Below are 17,983 nucleotides of genomic sequence, written 5' to 3' on the forward strand. Positions count from 1 at the left end.
AGAAGACATAGAACAAAGGCTAATAAGGTCTCTGTGAGTCCAGTCTTGGACTTTTTTCCCCTCTTGGGCTGCTGTGTACTGAATTGCAGCTCCTGGTAGCATGGAGCTGCTCATTGCCAATGCTTTTGGGGCAAGGTTGCATCTCAAGGGGGGATAGGGCTTCCTGGTGTCCAGGCCTCACTTGCACTGTTACCTGTAACCCCAGACTGTGCTGTCCTGGAATTTAGGCTGGAAAGAGTATGCAACTGCATCATCCCCTCGGAGAGATTCAATCTCTTGGTCTTGCAGGACCAAGGTAGCAGACCCTAATTTTAGAGTATCTTGGATCATGAGGGTGGAAACAACTAGGTGGATCCTGTTTCCTGCATCAAGTTATCATAAGAGATGTCAGGGAGCCAAGAACATAAGGATGCCCCACATTTATTAATGTGAAGATCCCATACTGTCACTGCCATCCTGCACCCTCTCCCACCCCTCTGGGGCAAAAAGGGACTGTGAGTACCTTTAGCCCTTCTAAAAGTTGTCTAAAAGCTGCAGGCAGGAAGCCTCCAATTGGCTGTTTCTAGAAAAAAATTGTCTTTAGTAGAAAGATGAGATTTTGTCTAAATCAGCCAGACTTACCACAGCAGAGACAGGGGTTACAGGAAACATGCAGCCAGATTCTCCTCTGAAAAGGGGGGACTAAAAGTGTCAAGGCAGGCACTCTCTGAGCTGGGGTCATGAAGTAATTATCTTCTTTAGAGGAAGGGTTCTGGCTTGATCCTGCCCTCAGACTCTCCTGATAAGGACTAGGAAAGTGCTCATTGGTTTCTGCAGTGCTGTAGTCACTTCAAAATGCAAATGCCCAGGAATACCAGATCCCTTCCTCCAGCCAGTTCCGTGACAGCAAATGGAACCTGTAAATAAGGTCTGGCAGAGATCTTTCTGTCACCACCCAGAAATTACTTCCTCCTGCTGCTCTTTAGTTTTTACTTCAAACCAGTGTTTTTCCTACACGAGTTGCTGATTTTGATGCTGTTCAAATTTTAGCTTTGTCAGCTGTTTGTCAACAGAGCAGTCAAAGTTTCTGTGTGCAGATCAAGTCACCCCCCTGAGTATTTCACAGGTAAACTCTCCCTTGCTGTGGTTTGAGAGATTAAGATCTCTTTGAGTGAGATTAAGATCAGCAAAAAGGAACCTTAGTTCTTTGCTCCTTAAGGACATAGTAATGATAGGTAAATGAGATTCTGTAAATTCCTGGCTTAGACAGAAGTAAGAAAAGCAGCATGAAGCACTGTGAGTCTGATGCTGGGAGGGAGCCCATTGCTGAGAGCCAAAGGGAGAAAAAGTTAATTAAGGAATTTCTGAAAGGTAATAAATACTGACAAAGTTCTTTACTTCAATGCCTCTGTAGGAGATTTCATTACTGCTTTCCTTTTTCTTCAGTCTTGTTTTGAATTTTTTGATAGTGTGTCTAGGAAATTCTGGCTCTAGAGAAACAGAATTTCAGCTTCTCACCAAGGTGTTTAACTAAGAAAATTCTCACTATGATTAAAAGATGTTTCAGACCAGGGTCTTTTGTGCAGATTTATTAAAAAATAAACAGAAAAAATATTGTATAAAGCATAAATTCAAAGGCCAGTTTTGTTCAGCTAGCTATGCTATAAGCAATGCAAGTTATGTAAAATATAATTAGTTTTTGGATCTCATGACAAGAGGAAAGCTTTTAAGGCAAGGTTTTGCTGTAGTGAAATATCTCTTGTCATCTTACCTTTGGGCTACCTTGTGCTCTGGTTGTGGGAATGTTTTTAGAGGAAAATGGACATGTAGTGAATGAGCCAGGAAACGGATATGAACGCTTTTATGACCCTGAGCTAGGCCTGTAGCTTTGCCCTTGAAGTCACCTTGAAAGAGAGATAAGAAGGCCAGCTGTTGCTTAACAAGAAAGCAAGGGAGGAGATAAGAAGAGCTAAAGGTGATAGGTGAATGCCAAGAAACTATGAAGCCAATGAAAAATAGAAAAGCCCATGTTTGCCTCATGCAAGAAGGCTTCTACCAATGATAAGTTGTGTGATCACTTGTAGAGGTAGAGAAGTTGTCTGTTAGGGTTAGAAGACAGCAATAAAGGAGTGTTTGCTTGATTCATATTGAACCATGCAATGTCCAGTTCTTTATCTACTCACTGGTTGTTGACTTTTTCTCCTTCTCAGTTTGTAGAATTCTGCAGTCTTGTGTTTCCTTGTAAGGCAGTGAAGTGAGCTGCACGCAAAGCAGCTGCTGGTCAGAATGTCAGAAAGCACTGAGTGCTGCTGCTTCTTGTTTCATCACAGATTTCCATGCACTGGCCTCCCCACACCATGTCTGTGGGCAGGCACTGTTACACAAGATGTCATACTGCTCATTTAAGCATGTAAATACGTGGGTCTGTGGTACTCACATCTCTGTGAGTCACCCTTTGAAATCAGGTTCTGGTAACACATAAAGAAATTCTGGTTCTACAGACCTTTTTTTCTTTTTTTTTTTTTTTTCCCCTCCAATACAGGATTTTTTTGATTGTACATAGCATCCATGGATAGAGTGCTAGTGAATGTGCTTTGAGCTAAATCCTGTCATCCTTGTTTCCCTTACTTTTCATGATATCAGAAAGGAAAAAGAAATTGTTGATTTTCAGTAGTGATCTGGTATGCTCACTTCAACTTGATGTTTCAAAAGAGTCAAGGGTTACTCTTACATCTGCTTATACTCCCAGAGAGCAGGGAATACACCCATGGAGAATATCAGGTGATGATTTTGTTCAGGTAGGAAGGGGGAAAAAGTCGGGGGTTTTGGCCATTGCATACGTTTACAGGATACAACTACAATATTCTTTTCCCAAAAAGGGAAAAAAAGGCCACAGGAAAGAAAAGAAAGAAATCTCAAAGTTGAGTATTATATTGGCTAAATTAAAACTGTGCATCTGTGAAAGAGATGGGGAATAGGAGATGAGAGAAGAAATATTCCCTTGGGGTTTCCCTGTGGCATTTTAGTTGAATTTGCTCTATTTAAGGAAAAAAAAAAAAAGAAACACCACCAAAGGAAAAAACCAATACAAGTTTGAATGAATAGTACCTTCTCTCATTTCTCAGCTAAGTTTCACTTCTGTGTATCCTGTAGTGGTCTTGTGACCATGGCTGCATTCTGGATGTGAACAAAGCCCCACACACAGCACAGGCAGGCACCACCACCATGAGGAGATATCTGGGGTGGGCCAGCCTGGGTGGGAAGCAGGGAAGTGCACGGATGTGCCAGAGCACTCTGTGTGCTCCTGCCCCGCTCTGGGCATTGCAGATGCCAGTTCTGAAACTGCCACCAACGCTCAGAGTGGGTGCTCTCTCACTCTAGGTTTTCCCCTCACATGCTTGGTGCTTTTTCTTCTCTCTCATTTTCTCTTTGTCCCTTATGTTCTGAGCCACATGAGCACTTCTCACCTTGCTGGAGGCTGTTCTGAGCCAGGTGTCCCTGGGCAAGGTGTCCCCTTGCTGCACAGAGCCCCATGAGACTCCACATCTGGAGAGAGATGCTTTGGGAAAGGCAGGACGAGGAAGCAGCAGTGGCAGGGGTAGTTTAGCCACTACCAGTGAGTGATCTGCTTCTTTTCCTTGCGAGCTTTACAGGGAAGCAGTGGCCAGGAAGGCATGCACAGGGCACAAATGCACTTGGTGCAAGGTGCCAAGGCTCCTCTCCCTTCAAAATGGAATGGATGAAAAAGTGTAATGCTGAGGGCTGATGGAGAGGGTAAAATGAATCTGAGTGAGCAACACAATGGAGAGGCTGGGGTAGCCCATGGAGGACTCCCACACTGTTCATTAATAGCTTACTTGGGATGCAGAGGGGAGAAAGGAGTGGGTACTAAGGAACCTTTCTGTTCTCACACAGCTCTACTCTGTGCTGATGGGATGTGTCTCTTCACAAGTTCCCAAGTCCAAGACTAGGTCCCTTTTCTTGGAGACTTGGAAGAAGAGGGCCACCTCTGGACATTCTCCTCTGTCCTTGACGCGTCTGTGTGTGTCACCAATGCCACGAGTGTGCAAAGCACCTCCTGTTTCATGTGATTTTGGGTGCTGAATGCATCATTTTGTGCCTTTTTCCTGATGAAGGAGCTGCTTCACATGCATTTTTCTGTTTGCATATTGCTGCTGCCACACAGATCTCCCCTTCAGGACACACACATCCCTCAGTGGCAACCTGGGAAGTTCTGCTGATTCCCTGTGCTTGTCCTTAAGGCCAACCTTCTCCTTGCAGTGCTGGGCTGTGCCAGCCAAGGTCCTGGCTCTCCTGCTGTCAGTCCTGCTCTTGGGAAGAGTGTCAGCATGGGGCTGATGCTGCTATCAGCCTACCAGCTTACAACATGTCAGTAACCACACAGAGTTGTGTAGTGGAGACATGGTGAGTTTTTTTCTCAATTGAAATCATAGCCTAACCCACGAGAAAAGTATTTGCCCTGCTTGAGAAGAGAGAGCATCCACTGCTGTGATGCAGAAGAGCCTGCAGCCTCTGGGTGAACCAGAAGTGGGATGAAATGTCCCATCACCTTCATCTGGCGGCTCTGCAGAACTATTTGTAACTGAGTTGCTCCATCTCGTGGCTACAGGAGAAATGAGGAACTGGTCTTCAGCCTTGCCGTGAGTCTCTCTGGTGTGTCACCGGGAGGAACCGTTCATCGTGTAGCTCAGTTATTTTACCCCAACCTGTCCCCACTAGCCAAGCACTCAGCTTCTCATTTCCACTGGCTCTGCTTGCCCTGGCATCCTCACCCTGGAATGATGAGCGAGGGAGAGCCAAAACCTCTGATGGCTATGGGCTGAGAGGACCAAAGCACAGGAATGACTGAAATGAAATTTTCTGTGGAGGAAGTGGCCACAAGGACTGAGTGTGTGTGGCTGGTGGAGCCAAGGGGCCAAGGTCTGACCACAGGCTCTGGTATTTGTCACTGATATTTAGTGTCTTCTGGAAAGACTGAGGGAGGCACCAGCCAACCCTGGCTGTACAAAAGTGCCCCTGGGAACAAGGGTCCCTTCAGTGCTGGAGGAGCTGAATCAGCTGCTTGGGAGAGCAAGTGAGCTGCTCTGGCTCTTTGAGCCTCGATATCTTACTGTTGAACTGATGTAGTATTTTTGAGAGACATGTCTCCACTTCCACAGAGAAATCAGCTGGGGTTGCTCCTGTGGGATTTCTAAGTCCGGATCAGCAGGATAGATATTTTCCATCTCAGTGCCCTGAGATGGGGGAAATTAAAAACTGGTGGATATCTGTCTCTGGTGTTGCAGGTTTGCACTTTCAGTTGTTCTCTGGCTCTGCAGAGCAGGCGTTCAAGCGAGGCTCGTGCACCCCAGCTGATGGCCCTGCATAACACATCACAGCCTATGTGTCTCTTCTGCCTAATGGCTGAGTCATTTTGACACTTCTAAGGTATTTTTTTTCCTACTTAAACCATTAGCTACACTGGTCTTCGAATTATCATCACCTCTGAAAAATTTGAGATGGCATTTTCGCAAATCTAATATTTCCTGAGAGATCATACAAACTCCCAAACCATATGACTGACCTGGCAGGATCAGACAGGCACTTTGGCTGGAATTCTGCAAGGTGGGAAAAAAAATCAGTTACTGAAGGTGGTCAAGATCTCATTTTATTTTTCACAGTTGTGAATTGCACATACAGCTCTAGGAAAATAACTGCACAACTGGATCTCCTTTCCAAAAGGCACTTGCGCTCAATTTTGAGACAGCTGGGCTGCATTAGATGGCTGAGGTACTGTTTGCACCTCGTGGTGACCACAAGAGTCTCAATCAGACCCCATATCTCATGGTTCCATTTCTTCTTAATGGGAAAAGCCAGTTTTCCTTGTCTTGCTTCTGGGTGTGTAATGGCACATTGTGTCTGTGAGAAACTGCCAGATGTATTTACAGCATGGAGGGAAGGTCACTGAATGTCATTTCATTACAAGAAAATAATGAATGGAAGAAGAATCCAAGAGTCATTTCAGACAAGAGAAAAAGTGTGTATCAAGTGGCTCAAGTGACTGGAACCAGCAGTGGATGTTTAGGGGAAGAGTTAAAAACTCTGTGAAAAGAGAAACTCAGGTTGGCAGCTGAATCATGATTTCCAGTGTTTCTATGGTAGAACAAATTGAAATACAGCAAACCTCCAAGTTTGGATAATTACCATTAAGAGATTAATTAGTTAGAAACGCAGTGACAGCAATGAGAAGCAGACAAATCTACATTTTCCTGTATTTCTGTAGATAAGCTATTCCTCAAAGGAAATATTCTTACAAAATTGTATATTTGCAAAAGACCTGCTTGGGGATGAAAAAGGGAAACTTAAAAAAAAAATAAAATTACTAGAATTCGTTTTACTTTCTTTGTGTTCTGCTCTATTACTTTATTATGTAAACTGTGTGTACCATTGTTGTGCCAAACATCAACTCACAGTCTATTTTAATGTCAACAGGCCAGCAGCAATGCATGTATTTATGATATCATGATGTACTAGTAAAATTTATCTTCTTATCACCAGAGACAGAGCACACAGAGGATTTGGCTGCTAATGAAAATCTTTTTCCTCCTTTTGTGTGCATAACTGAACACATCAGTTTGTTGCTTTGCTAACATTACAACCTGTTTATCAGATACTATCCCTGCTGAATGCTGTGCTAATGAGTGAGGTATCGTGTTTGTGTCTGGACAAACCCCTTTTAGGGTGATTTAGGGGGATTCAGGTTTCTGCACAGGACATCTCAATGCACCATGTCAGGCTTTGCCTGCTGGGCACAGCCAAGATTATGGTTTTTTGTTCTCAGGGTACCTGTTCTGGTCTTGCCCTGCTGGCATAGGAAGGGTCTGTTGGGTTTTTTTGGGGTTTTTATTTTTTTCCATTTTATGTGTGGGAAATCAAAGCAGAGATAATATGAAGGATTTTCCAAAGGTTGTACAAGACACCTGCAATGGAGTGCAGTTTCCCAGATCCAGATATCCAAGACCAACACACATTTTTTGCTTGTTCCTTACTGGGGCCCTGCTCTGTCTGCAGCCCAGGAGGACAACATGCATCAGTCATGTTTGGATGTTCACACTCTCTTACAGAAGCCCTACATTCTTCTAAAAATGTTTGTCTGTCTGCCCTTTCCAATTCAGAATTAATTACTCTCGGGTGGTGAGTGTTGAAACAGTGTTGATAGTGTGTAGTAACAAGCAAAAGAAATATTAAATGGCATGTTTTTCCTTTCGTGTTTCATCTGTATGTGATCACCTAATTAATTTGAATATTTCAGCCTTTCTGATTAATTTCAAGAACATTTCAGTTGGGGTGAGGCTGTGTGGAGTACAGCAGGGAGGGCTTCGTGTCAGCCTCTGTATCTACAGGATGCTATCTGTGTATGCAAAGTTAGAGATGAGCTCCTCAGAGACAGGGGCTCAGTGGCTCCACAAAAAAACCAAAAAAACCAACCCTTGGTTTTCAACCAAAAGAAGGGAGAGCTGCTGCTCCTACCCTCTCCTTGCTGCTCCTGCCCTCTCCTTGCTGCTCCTGCCCTCTCCTTGCTGCTCCTGCCCTCTCCCTCATGCCATCTCCCCTCTCCTCTTCCCACTGGTTTGCTTCCCTCAGAGGGCTGGTGTGCACATTCTGAGCCTCTGCCTTTTTAAAATGCCCCTTCAGTGAAAGGTTTAAAGGGTTTTTGGTGGACAACATCCACTGTGAGTTAAAAAATGTTTGTCTTCCTCCCTGAAAATGGAGCTTGATAGCCGCTTGTTTGGTACCATGACACACCTACACTTCAGACTCCTCACACTTATTAATTCTCAGTTAAATCAAATACTTATGAATAAATATATGACACTGATGAAGATGTTACAAGAATTTCTCAGGCCACATCCTTTTCCTGTTGTTTTCCTGGTAAGTGTTTCTAAAGCCAAGCATTTAAGTATTTTAGCATAAAAATTTCTCAGGTCTTGAGCATTTTTTTGTAAATAACCACAACCACTGAAGCAATGCTAAATAGGGCTGTAACACTGATGCTGATTTAGCAGTCTGGCTTGTGATCTGAATTAAGTGGGGAGAGGGAGAAAGTGTTAGAATATCTTTTTCCTTAACTATAAGATCTTAATTTTTTAAAATATTCTTACCGTAATCTGATTTTTGCAGAGATGATGCTTGGTTCATGGCTCTTCAGAGTAAATTGTTCCAGCATCCAGAATATTGTTTCTTCCATTCTTTCTATTTGGTAAATTTGTGAAAAGTCAGGTCAAATTTGTGATGAAGATGAGTCCAAGCTTCTAGAACTGCAGTTTAATGACGTCTACATAGTCTGCGGCACTTCAGCCAAACCACTGCCTGAAACTCTAACTGTGGTTTAAAATTTGCTTCTCTTGAGTAGTTAAAAAGAGTAACTATTTTCTGTGCTTGTTTTCTTCTTTTAACCTGGCCTGATTTATCAAACTAAGAAATACTGACCACTTCTGTATAGGAGAGCTCTCATGATTCTGGATTGAGGAGAAGAAGCATGTTTGGAGGGAAACCCACACATGTTAATTTAATTGGAATTCTCCCCCCAAAAAAGGAGGCATTATATAATTATGGCTCATTACTCTTTTGCTCAATAGCACCTCCCATACCAAAGTCCAAGGGACTCCTGGTAGGGGCAGCTGCTACTCAGCAGGACAGAGATTTTCAGCCAGGTCATAACAGCATAAAGCAATGAAGTAGAGTGGGGGAGAAAAGGTATGTGGTGCTGTTATATTTGTTAACTTGATGCTGGTTGCACCAACACAATTTTTATTGTACATACTGGACCCCTGAAGCGAGTGTGAGCACTGGGTTTTGGTTTGCATCCAGCTGAGTTTTCACAGCCAGGTTTTCACAGCAGTGCTGTGGTGCACAGCCACTGGGGAAGCCCAGCTTGCCTTCAGCCTCATTCCAGCTCCAGGGGATCCAGGGGCTGCCTGCTGCCAGCAGAAAAGGGGCTCTGGCCCTGTGGGAGCCTCATTGCCACCTTGTGCCCTCCTCCTGGTGAGCCATGCTCAGATGGGTGACCTCCACTTGAGAAATCTCTCTGCCTGGGGTGAAGGGCTGTGTTTTAAGGTGCTCTCAGTATTTGAAGGTGTTCTGTTTCATACAGATCTCTCTTCTCTGAGGTTCAGGAGACAGACTACTGCTGAAGACAAACTGAAGGGTCTGGGTTCTGTGCAGTGAAGCTCTCAGCCAGAAGGAAACCCAGGCAGGGCTTTCATATTCTTGTTCTCTTCATGTTGCACATCAGTCATTTCATTACCCCCAGTTCTTCACCTTCAGCTTAGCACCACGTGCTCCAGCTCCAGATGTGCATGAGAACTTCAGGTCTCAGCTCTCCAACATGAGAAGAAAGGTGACTCAATCCCACAGCTTTCAATGTACAGGAAAAAGCAGCCTTTTCTCACTGCTGAGGGCAATCTGGGGCAGATTCTCAGAAGAGTCCCAAGCGTGGCTTGCTGGCAAGCACCAAACCTGGGAAAGGAGCTCCATGGAAAGGTGACTGACTGCCAGGGAGGGCGATAACACAAGGTAAAAGAGGACAGAGGATGCTGCAGGGCCTGAGCAGGGGATGGCTGCTCGGGTGATCCCTGGGGGTGCAACAGGGATCACTCTCCTCACCCTGCCTGTGGATAACTTCATACTTTAGGTGGAGGTAAGAGAACAAGCAAGTGGGAATTTTTTGTAAGAAACCTTATTCAGTTTAAGCAAGTCACAAACCTGTTTTGAGAACTGAAAGGTAACATTGAGAAGCCAAAACTTAGGTGTAAAGTTCAGGAACGGAAGAGGGTTTGAATTTCATCCAAGGCCACGGTCAGAGACAAAAGATGTTGCCCAGAATGTTAAAATTTAGAGTAGCTGCTATTATTTTAGGACCTGGAGAAGGATTGTGATGTATTTGGTACTTTAGATGGTACAACCACTTATAAAATTAAAGATTTTGTTGAAGAGCAGAACTAGCCCAAAATTTGGACTTGCTGAGAGACTGAAAGTGCTCTGGATCACTAGCAGTGTGTACTGGTCCTCAGCTGCCTGTGGTGATGGGGAAGAGAGTGGTTTATTTCTATTGCTCTCCAGTATGTGTATTTTTCTGACTTTCTGACCTTTGCAAAGGGATTAGTTTGAAGCTGTGTGCCATGTCTTGTCAATGCAGTGTGTGTGTGGTTGTATTAGAGAAATATGCAACCACATGACAGAATGGAGTTTAAATCTTTAAAAATTTGAAGAAATGTCAGCACCTGATGACTCATAACAGCCTGCTGTTAGGTTTAAACTGGCAGGCATGTTTAAAAGGACCACAACTCAGCCGTGAGTGTCACTGCCATGACCCAAGGGGCTCTGCCACATCCTCCTCATCTACAAAGCTCCGGCTGCACCCCTGCAGACCTGCCCAGGCTCCTCATGCTGCACCCCAGGCTTAGGCACAATAGGATGCACCCTGTGGGAAGTCTATGGCCACTGAAGCTCCCAGGTGCTGCTGATAGCCTGCCCAGAAGGACCTGTCCCTTCGATGGCAATGCCTAAAATTTGGCTGTGACATCATGTCCGCGTGGTTAAAAAAGCTGAGTGACAGCTCTGATCTTGGTAGATGATGTTTGTGGGTCTTTGGGCTAGACTTTTGGTTTCTGAATTCTAGTTACAGTAAGAAAAAAGCAAAAAGCCCAATCCTGCAGACACCCAGTCTTTAAAAAATTGACTATTTTAGAAATACTTTGCAACTTACAATAGTCCGGAATTATTTTAAAACTGAGGTGTCTCTTGGTAATGTATGTCTGATCTTTTGGCATTTACGGATCTTACTGAAGCTCATGGGTGCCCTCTTCTCCTTCCAGTCAGGGGGATTGAGAAAACATCTGACTGCTCCTTTTGCAGTGACAACTGAAAAAGCAAGTCTTGTAGACCAGACAGTCTGAGAGACCCTGAGAGTGGTTGTAACTTTGACATTGGCAGAGTTTGGTGATGGAATCAGCCACACAGAGCTCTAATTAATTTTTAAGGCATTTGGTGTTGGCATTGAAAAAAGTTTCCATCAGTGGGTGAACTGGGTGCAAACTGGATGGAAGATTTATCTGGTGACGTTTCTGGATTTTTACAAGGGTCAAACTGCAGGAAGAATGCAGCAGAAAGTAAGAGACAGCAGCTTAAATGTGGGTGACAAAAAGACCAAACCATGGCTTGTGTGGCCAAGGGTGTTTCAGGGGCAGGAAGCTGGAAGCAAGCTAGGACACAGTGTATAATGTATGTTCCTTGTTGAAAAATTCTATGGTCAGTCTTGTCAGCTTTCCATAAAGGAGAACTCTCACTGGTTGGTTTGGAGTGAGGCTGGAAGTGGTGGTGGTGAATTCTGTCCCAAAAATCACCATGAACACATTTTCATATAATGTACCTGGTACTTGGTGCAGCTAGGAGACAGCAGAATGTATATGTTTATTTATTTTTGCTTCTCTTTTTCTCCTGCCTGCAGTATTGAGCCAACACAGAGGCAATTCCTGCTGAGTTGGACTGAAATCCATGAGTGATGACACTTGAAGCATTAGGCTGAGCTCTGAATGAATAATGGTGTAAGGGAGAGCAGGCATTTGCATTCCAGCAAAATGCTTGTTTTCCACTCAGCATCCTTGCTGAGGAGGGTCTGGCTGTGGCATTGCCTTTGGTCCCTTCTTCTATCTGTGTGTTGCCAGAAAACACCAGTGAAACCAGGACTTTAGCTGGCACAGAATTTGTTTGACAGAGATATATAAATGAGAGATGATCCAGCTGAATTCCCCAAGCTGAATTTCTAGTGCTGGAAGTCAAAAGAGAAGAAAGAACAAAAGGTTTTGCTGTGTAAATTTGTCAAATACGATTTTGAGTAATTTGTGACATTTGTGACTCAAAACAGATCATGCTGTCTACTTTCAAGAGAAAGATTTAATTCTCAGGATATCTTGTGTTTTTGCTACTAAACCCTGAAGAGGTTTTAAAAGTGATACTTTTTCTAACAATTTTACTGTCTTTATTACACTTACGACTTGTTGTTACACTGAAAAAGAAACAACAAAAAAACCTTAAAAATAATCACACCACGGTTCAGATTTCAGTATTTTATGCTGCCAAGGATCTATGGTTTCAAGGCATTTATGTCACAGGGCCTGGCTTTGCAGTGTGATCTCAGTACATTGGAAGGAGAGAGCTGGGAACATGCACCCATCTCAGAATTTATTGCAACACCTACATGCTGGGCACACCTAAGACAATTCAGTGCAGTGGAAAAAGAAGAACAGAGATTTGCAAGAACTCAGTATGGTTATTTAATGAGTTTGCAGTGTTTCAGCAACTTTTCCAACTGCTGTAGGAACTGAGAGCAAGTCTTGCTGTCACTGGGTTGGAATCGCTTGCCTTTGGATAAAACTTGGTGCAGTAGCAGAGGTAAAAGGTTCAAAGTGGAGGTGTTAGGATCTTTCAAAATAAATAGCTTTTGTTTGTTTGTTTGTTTATGTTTCTATGAAATACTGAGAAAAATTATCCAGCCAGCGTCAACTTGAATGAAGGGGAAATGAACCATAGTAACATAGCAAATAAACAGATCAAAGGTGCCAGAAAAACAACACAATCTTCATACTTTTTCCAGTAACACCAGGCAATCAGTAGATTAATACAGATACTAATGGTTGTTTGAACTCTCATTAACCTACAAGGGCAGTCATGTGTGGTCTCCTTTCCAGAGCTCAGCTAGCATCTGGCATAATTATTGGCTGCATCTTTTTCAGTAATGAGTTGATTGGGGTGGCAGAGATGCTTAATAAGCATCTGTATGGTTTCCTCTGCAGGATACAGATACCCAAGTCCACAGAGAGCTGATCTGAGAGCCCAGATGCCTGAGGACCCTGCTGTCCTTGGGGAGGACAGACTGCTTCTTGTTGAGGCCAAGCCAGAAGTTAAAATACTGAGTTTCTAGCTAGAGATGCCAGAAGCTCTTCAGGGGCAGCTGAAGGACCCTCACTCATTTACATATTTGACACTGCAGGATGGGGCATTCCTTGAGGTGGGAGCAGCTGTTTCCCTCAGTGCAATCTCTTCACAGCAAAAATGCAAAATGCAGCCCTGAAATAGAGCTGCTGAGAGCACCTCTGGGAAACTGGAGAGGGACACTGAGCGCTGGCACTGCTGTACCAAAATGAAACTTGAGTTTCATTTCAGGACATTGCACAAAAGATGAAATACATACGTTTTTAATATATAGCTCATAGGACCAAGCAATCTGCAGCATTTCTCTGTTCTCTCTGTTAGCTTTCACAGGAATGTCTCATGGGTTTACTTGAATTCACACCTTTAAAAAGGGAAAAGAGCAGGTTTGGATTGTGATCTTGATGTGGTGATTGTGGGCCTACGTGGTGTTTGCAATTCCCAGAACTACAACTGGATTTCACCCATGTGCTGAACTGGTAAATTTTATCTTGGTTGGAATGAAGATTAACTGTGGAACAACATCTCTCACTAGCAGGTGTGATTTTCCAGGGTGTCAGAAATATGAAAATGGAGTAAGTAGACTACAGCCTTCATTTGAACAAAAAAAGGCATTTTCCCCTAATTCTTTTAATGTGGAAATCCAGCTGTCCTTGAAGCTGTTGTGCTTCAGGAAGTGGGGGAAAACCAACTGATTTTTCAAATCTCCCAAGAGATAATCTGCCTGCCCTGGGCAGCACCTGTGGACACAAAATGGGTGCCATGGAGCAGACAGCAAGGTGGCAGCATGGATGGGATTTCTCATGGGCAATCTCATTTCTCATGCCTCTGGGACATTCTTTGCCCCATAGGAAGCTGCATGTATGTCCAGAACTGGGGCTTGAAAACCTGGCTATTGGAAGACTTGTGGAAGCACCAAGCTGGGGTGAGGAGAAGTTAAATAGCAGGATGAGTTTGTTTGAAAACACCTGCCTCATGGGCAAGCTTTGGGACTTGCCATGAGGTCTGCAAGCATGCCCTGGCTCCCCTCAGGGCTGCCTTTCGTGCTTAAATGAGTCAGCACTGAGACCTTCAGTCCAGGCAGCATGTACAAGGACACTGGGCAAGCTGTGGAAGGGCTGCCAGATGCTGGGTGAGGGTTTTTGCAGTGAAGTGTGTCATGTGGTGTAAATGAGACAATGTGGGTGTCATCCTGGTGCCCCTTTATGGATGCACAGCAGGTCTGACTCCATTACTGAGTCCATTCCTGGCAGGATGAGTCCTCACTCGGAGCAGTGGGTGCTGGAGAAAGCAGTGCCATTCCTAAGACCTCTTGGTGAGGCAGAAATGACAGTGATTTAAAGAAGAATGAATTAAAAATCCACAGGTCCAGCATGAATTTGGCTCTGGTGAGCCCTCTGTCATGCCATATGCTGCAGTGAGTATTGCCAGAATTTATTTTTTTAAAATATATTTTAAAATTAAATAAATGGAAGCAAAACTTTTGACAGGGCCAAAGGCAATAAATTGTGCCACTCCAGGAACACAGAATCACCTTGCAGGGCCTGAACTACACCAGCTGCTTGGCTGCTGCCCACCTGGCTCTCCTTTGTGCTTCCCATGTTTGCGGCAGTAGCTGGAGATCTGTCTGCAGTGGGAAATCGTATCTCTCACCTTCAGTCATTCTGACTTCCTCAGATGAAAGGCACTATAGAAATATGACTATTCTTAGTCTCTTCAGGTGTGCTTCAGTGCTAACACTTGCTTTAGTCTCTGTGCTGGCCTGATGTTACAAAGATAGAAGATTGCTTGCGTGAGCCTGATGTATCCATGCGGAAGGGGTGAGTTTGATTTCTCTGGAGTTTTTGAGCTAACACTGAGGTTACAGAAATGTGAAAGCTCATTACAGAGTGCATTTTGTGGCAATCAGTTCCTAGGAGTGATTTTCTGATGCAAATACCTTTCTTGGTAACAGAAAATAATTTAATTATGTGTGGGGAGCCTTCACCTAATGAACGTTCTAAATAGTCCAACGTTATATAACTTTTAAAAAATAGGTGGGTTTTGGTTCTGGTATCTTCTGTTTCCCACATATCTTTACAGGAGAAATGGCTTTAGCTGTTTACAAAAAGAGTTTCCAAAGCAGCTGAAGAAAGCCACGGTGTGAGATGCAGTGGCAAAGGGTGCAGGGCAGGTACACACACGGCAGCTTGGGGACAGCTCTGGGTAGATGCCCAAAATCTGGCCTTGAAGACAGGAGAGGGGTCAGAGGGGTTTTCTGTGCCTCATGAGATTTTTATTCTGGGAGTAGGTTTCTGTCCTTGGACTGCAGCCACCTGTGCTCAGGCAGATGCTTCCCCTGACAGCAGGCTCAGCTCACTCGCTGTGCACCCACTCTGCTGCAGCATCCTCTGCTCCTCTTCCTCTGGCCTTCCTCCCCCCTGCACACACTGCGAGCTGCAGAGCAGGAGAGGCTGCTGTCCCTTCTGGTAACTGAGCCTTTGGCTGTTCTCTCTGGGATCTGGATTTTGGCAGTGCCAGGACAGCAGCCAGAACAGCGTGTGTGCAGTCTGTGTTTCTCCGCACATTTAGCCAGTACAATAATTTGAAATCCAGCAAAGCCAGCTTTCCCATTTGTACAGCTGTGTAAATAACAGACAAACACTTTTCACTTTGCTCAGGGCAAGCACATTCCCGCCTCTCTTTGTGAAGCCAGTTCCTTGGGAAGTCCTGGGGAGCACACACCAAGAGTGTGGCAGCCAGTCTCCCCACTCCACTGGCTTCATAAAGGGATTCAAGCTACTGTCATTTGCACTGTGGTGCTGAGCAGGTCCCTGCAGGCTCCCAGGGCAGGTGACAGTGACCTCAGGAGCTGGGTGGGCTCTGCTTCCCCCAGCTGGACTTGCCAGCTCCTCAGGGACTGCCTCTGCACGGCTCCTCTCCTGGTTTGGGGGGAAGGATGGAGAGCGTGCCCAAGACTCAGACAAAGCAATTAGTCTAAAGTGGAAAATATTCTGAATGTGAGGGGGGAAAAACTCAGCAAAACCACTTTGGTGAGACACACAGAAGTCTATACTTTTGAGGAGCCTCAGTTTGTCCCTCGTTTGCATGTGTTTGAGGCCCACTGAGTTGTGGTGTTGCAGAATAACCCCAGAGTGAAATGCCACTGTGAGGTTTGGGCTGATGTCTCTCTGAAGATCAGTTTCAATCTTCCAGCCCATTTCAGCTTCTTCTCATGATCTAGAGGCTGCCTCAGGCAGTGAGATGGCTGCTCTCACTTTGAAGTTTCCTGAACACTTGAAATTACTTGATATGACAAACTACCGGAGTGACATTTATTAAGCTTTCTTTGTGGTTGTTCGTCCTCCCATGGAAAATGCCTGGTTTATATTTTTAGCTATGTGTTTAATCATAGTGAAAAAATGTTGGATTGACTCCACAGGGCCCATGCCCATCTGTGGTCTTGTGAGAAGGCAGAAGACCAACAGTGCTTGGATCTAGGCTTGGACCCTCCCTCAGGTGCCTTCAAGCTCATGCATCATAAAAGCAGTATTATGAAGGCTAGAAAAGGTTCATCTATTAGGTCCTCTGCTGGCAATTAAACCAGTTGAATTTCCCTTTTATTGATGTCATTGTTGTTGAAAATCTTTCAGAAAGGACTTCTTGGGCAATTAGAACTTTTCCAGAAGTCCAGCATTGTTTTGATGGCACTTTTATAGCATCAGAAGTTAGTGGAGTGTCACTGAGTTCTGTGCTCAAGCAGGGAAATGAAGATGATATAACCCATCAAGCAAAGGGACAGGAAAAGAATTCGGGGAACAAATCCTGTGTGTTTTTTTCTGCTGGGAGTTTTTGTTTGTTTGTTTTAATTGGAGATTGGGTTTTTCCCCTTTTTGTGCGCTTCTGTCTTTTAGTTTTGTGAGCCTATAAAATACAGCTTGGAGAATCACACTGATAGTCGAACAAATGCTAATTGTAGAATGTTGGAGTAAACTGCCATTGATAAAAATGCTCTCAAGCAAAATCAGCTCTTTTCTATGGGAAGACCTCTGGGATTTGGCCCTTTTGAAGAAGTTTATTGGATAAAAACAAAATTTTGCTTTCTGAATATTCTCACCTGTGGCCTGAAGCAGCCATGTCCAGAAAAATTAAATACAGCTCCTCTGTACAGTCCATGGTTTATTGTGCAATTGTGGTTTTGTTCAATTCACAGAAGAGGGCAGAACTGAAAATGTAACTTTTAAAACACATTGTTTTTGGTGTTTCTGGTTAGCGCTTGGTTTTTATTTTTTTTTTCCACTAAGACAGTTCTTCTTTGACTTTATATTACAGCTGAGGCAGCGGGAGGAGACCTGAGTGTGTGAAGGGTTCACATCCAGGTTTCCAACACCTTTCTGTGTATTAAGAATAACATCAAGAGAGAAGTAACCATGTCTGAATCTGTGTATCAGCTCAGGAAGATTTGGGCTTTTAAAATGTCAAATGCTTTTCAGTTTTATTCATCATTAAAATTGCTGTGTATCATTTCAAGCTGCAGAAGGACTTTTATTGCTTTGTCCTGGTATAAAAATACAGCCAAATGGAGAAGCTCCAGAATTAACAGTGGATTTCCCACAGGAGCCTGGGTGTAAAATCCTGATTTAGAAAGAACTGTATTCTTAGCTGCAGGTCAAAGGCAGGACTTGTTTTAATTGAATGTAAGTTCATCTTGAAAAGCAGTGAATTGAAAGTGACACTTTCTTAATCAAAAGACCTGTGCTTTGTTGTGTGCTAAAAAATAGGACTACTCTAACAATCTGTAGAGTCAACACAGCTGGGCTCTCTTCCTTCTTTCTCTCTTTTAATTTCATTTTCATTTTATTTCCTTTCTCAAATTTCAAGCACACTTAGCGAGGCTGCTCTCGTTTATTATTGTCTTGGGTTATAAAAAATTCAGACAAATGAAATTATATATATTTGGGCCAACAAAGAAGTGGCACTGGTGGCAATAAATGGGAAGAAAATAGTCCAGTTTAACTTCCAGATTATGTAGTCC

The sequence above is a fragment of the Catharus ustulatus genome, chromosome 10, assembly GCF_009819885.2.
Source record: "Catharus ustulatus isolate bCatUst1 chromosome 10, bCatUst1.pri.v2, whole genome shotgun sequence".
Lineage (NCBI taxonomy): Eukaryota > Metazoa > Chordata > Aves > Passeriformes > Turdidae > Catharus > Catharus ustulatus.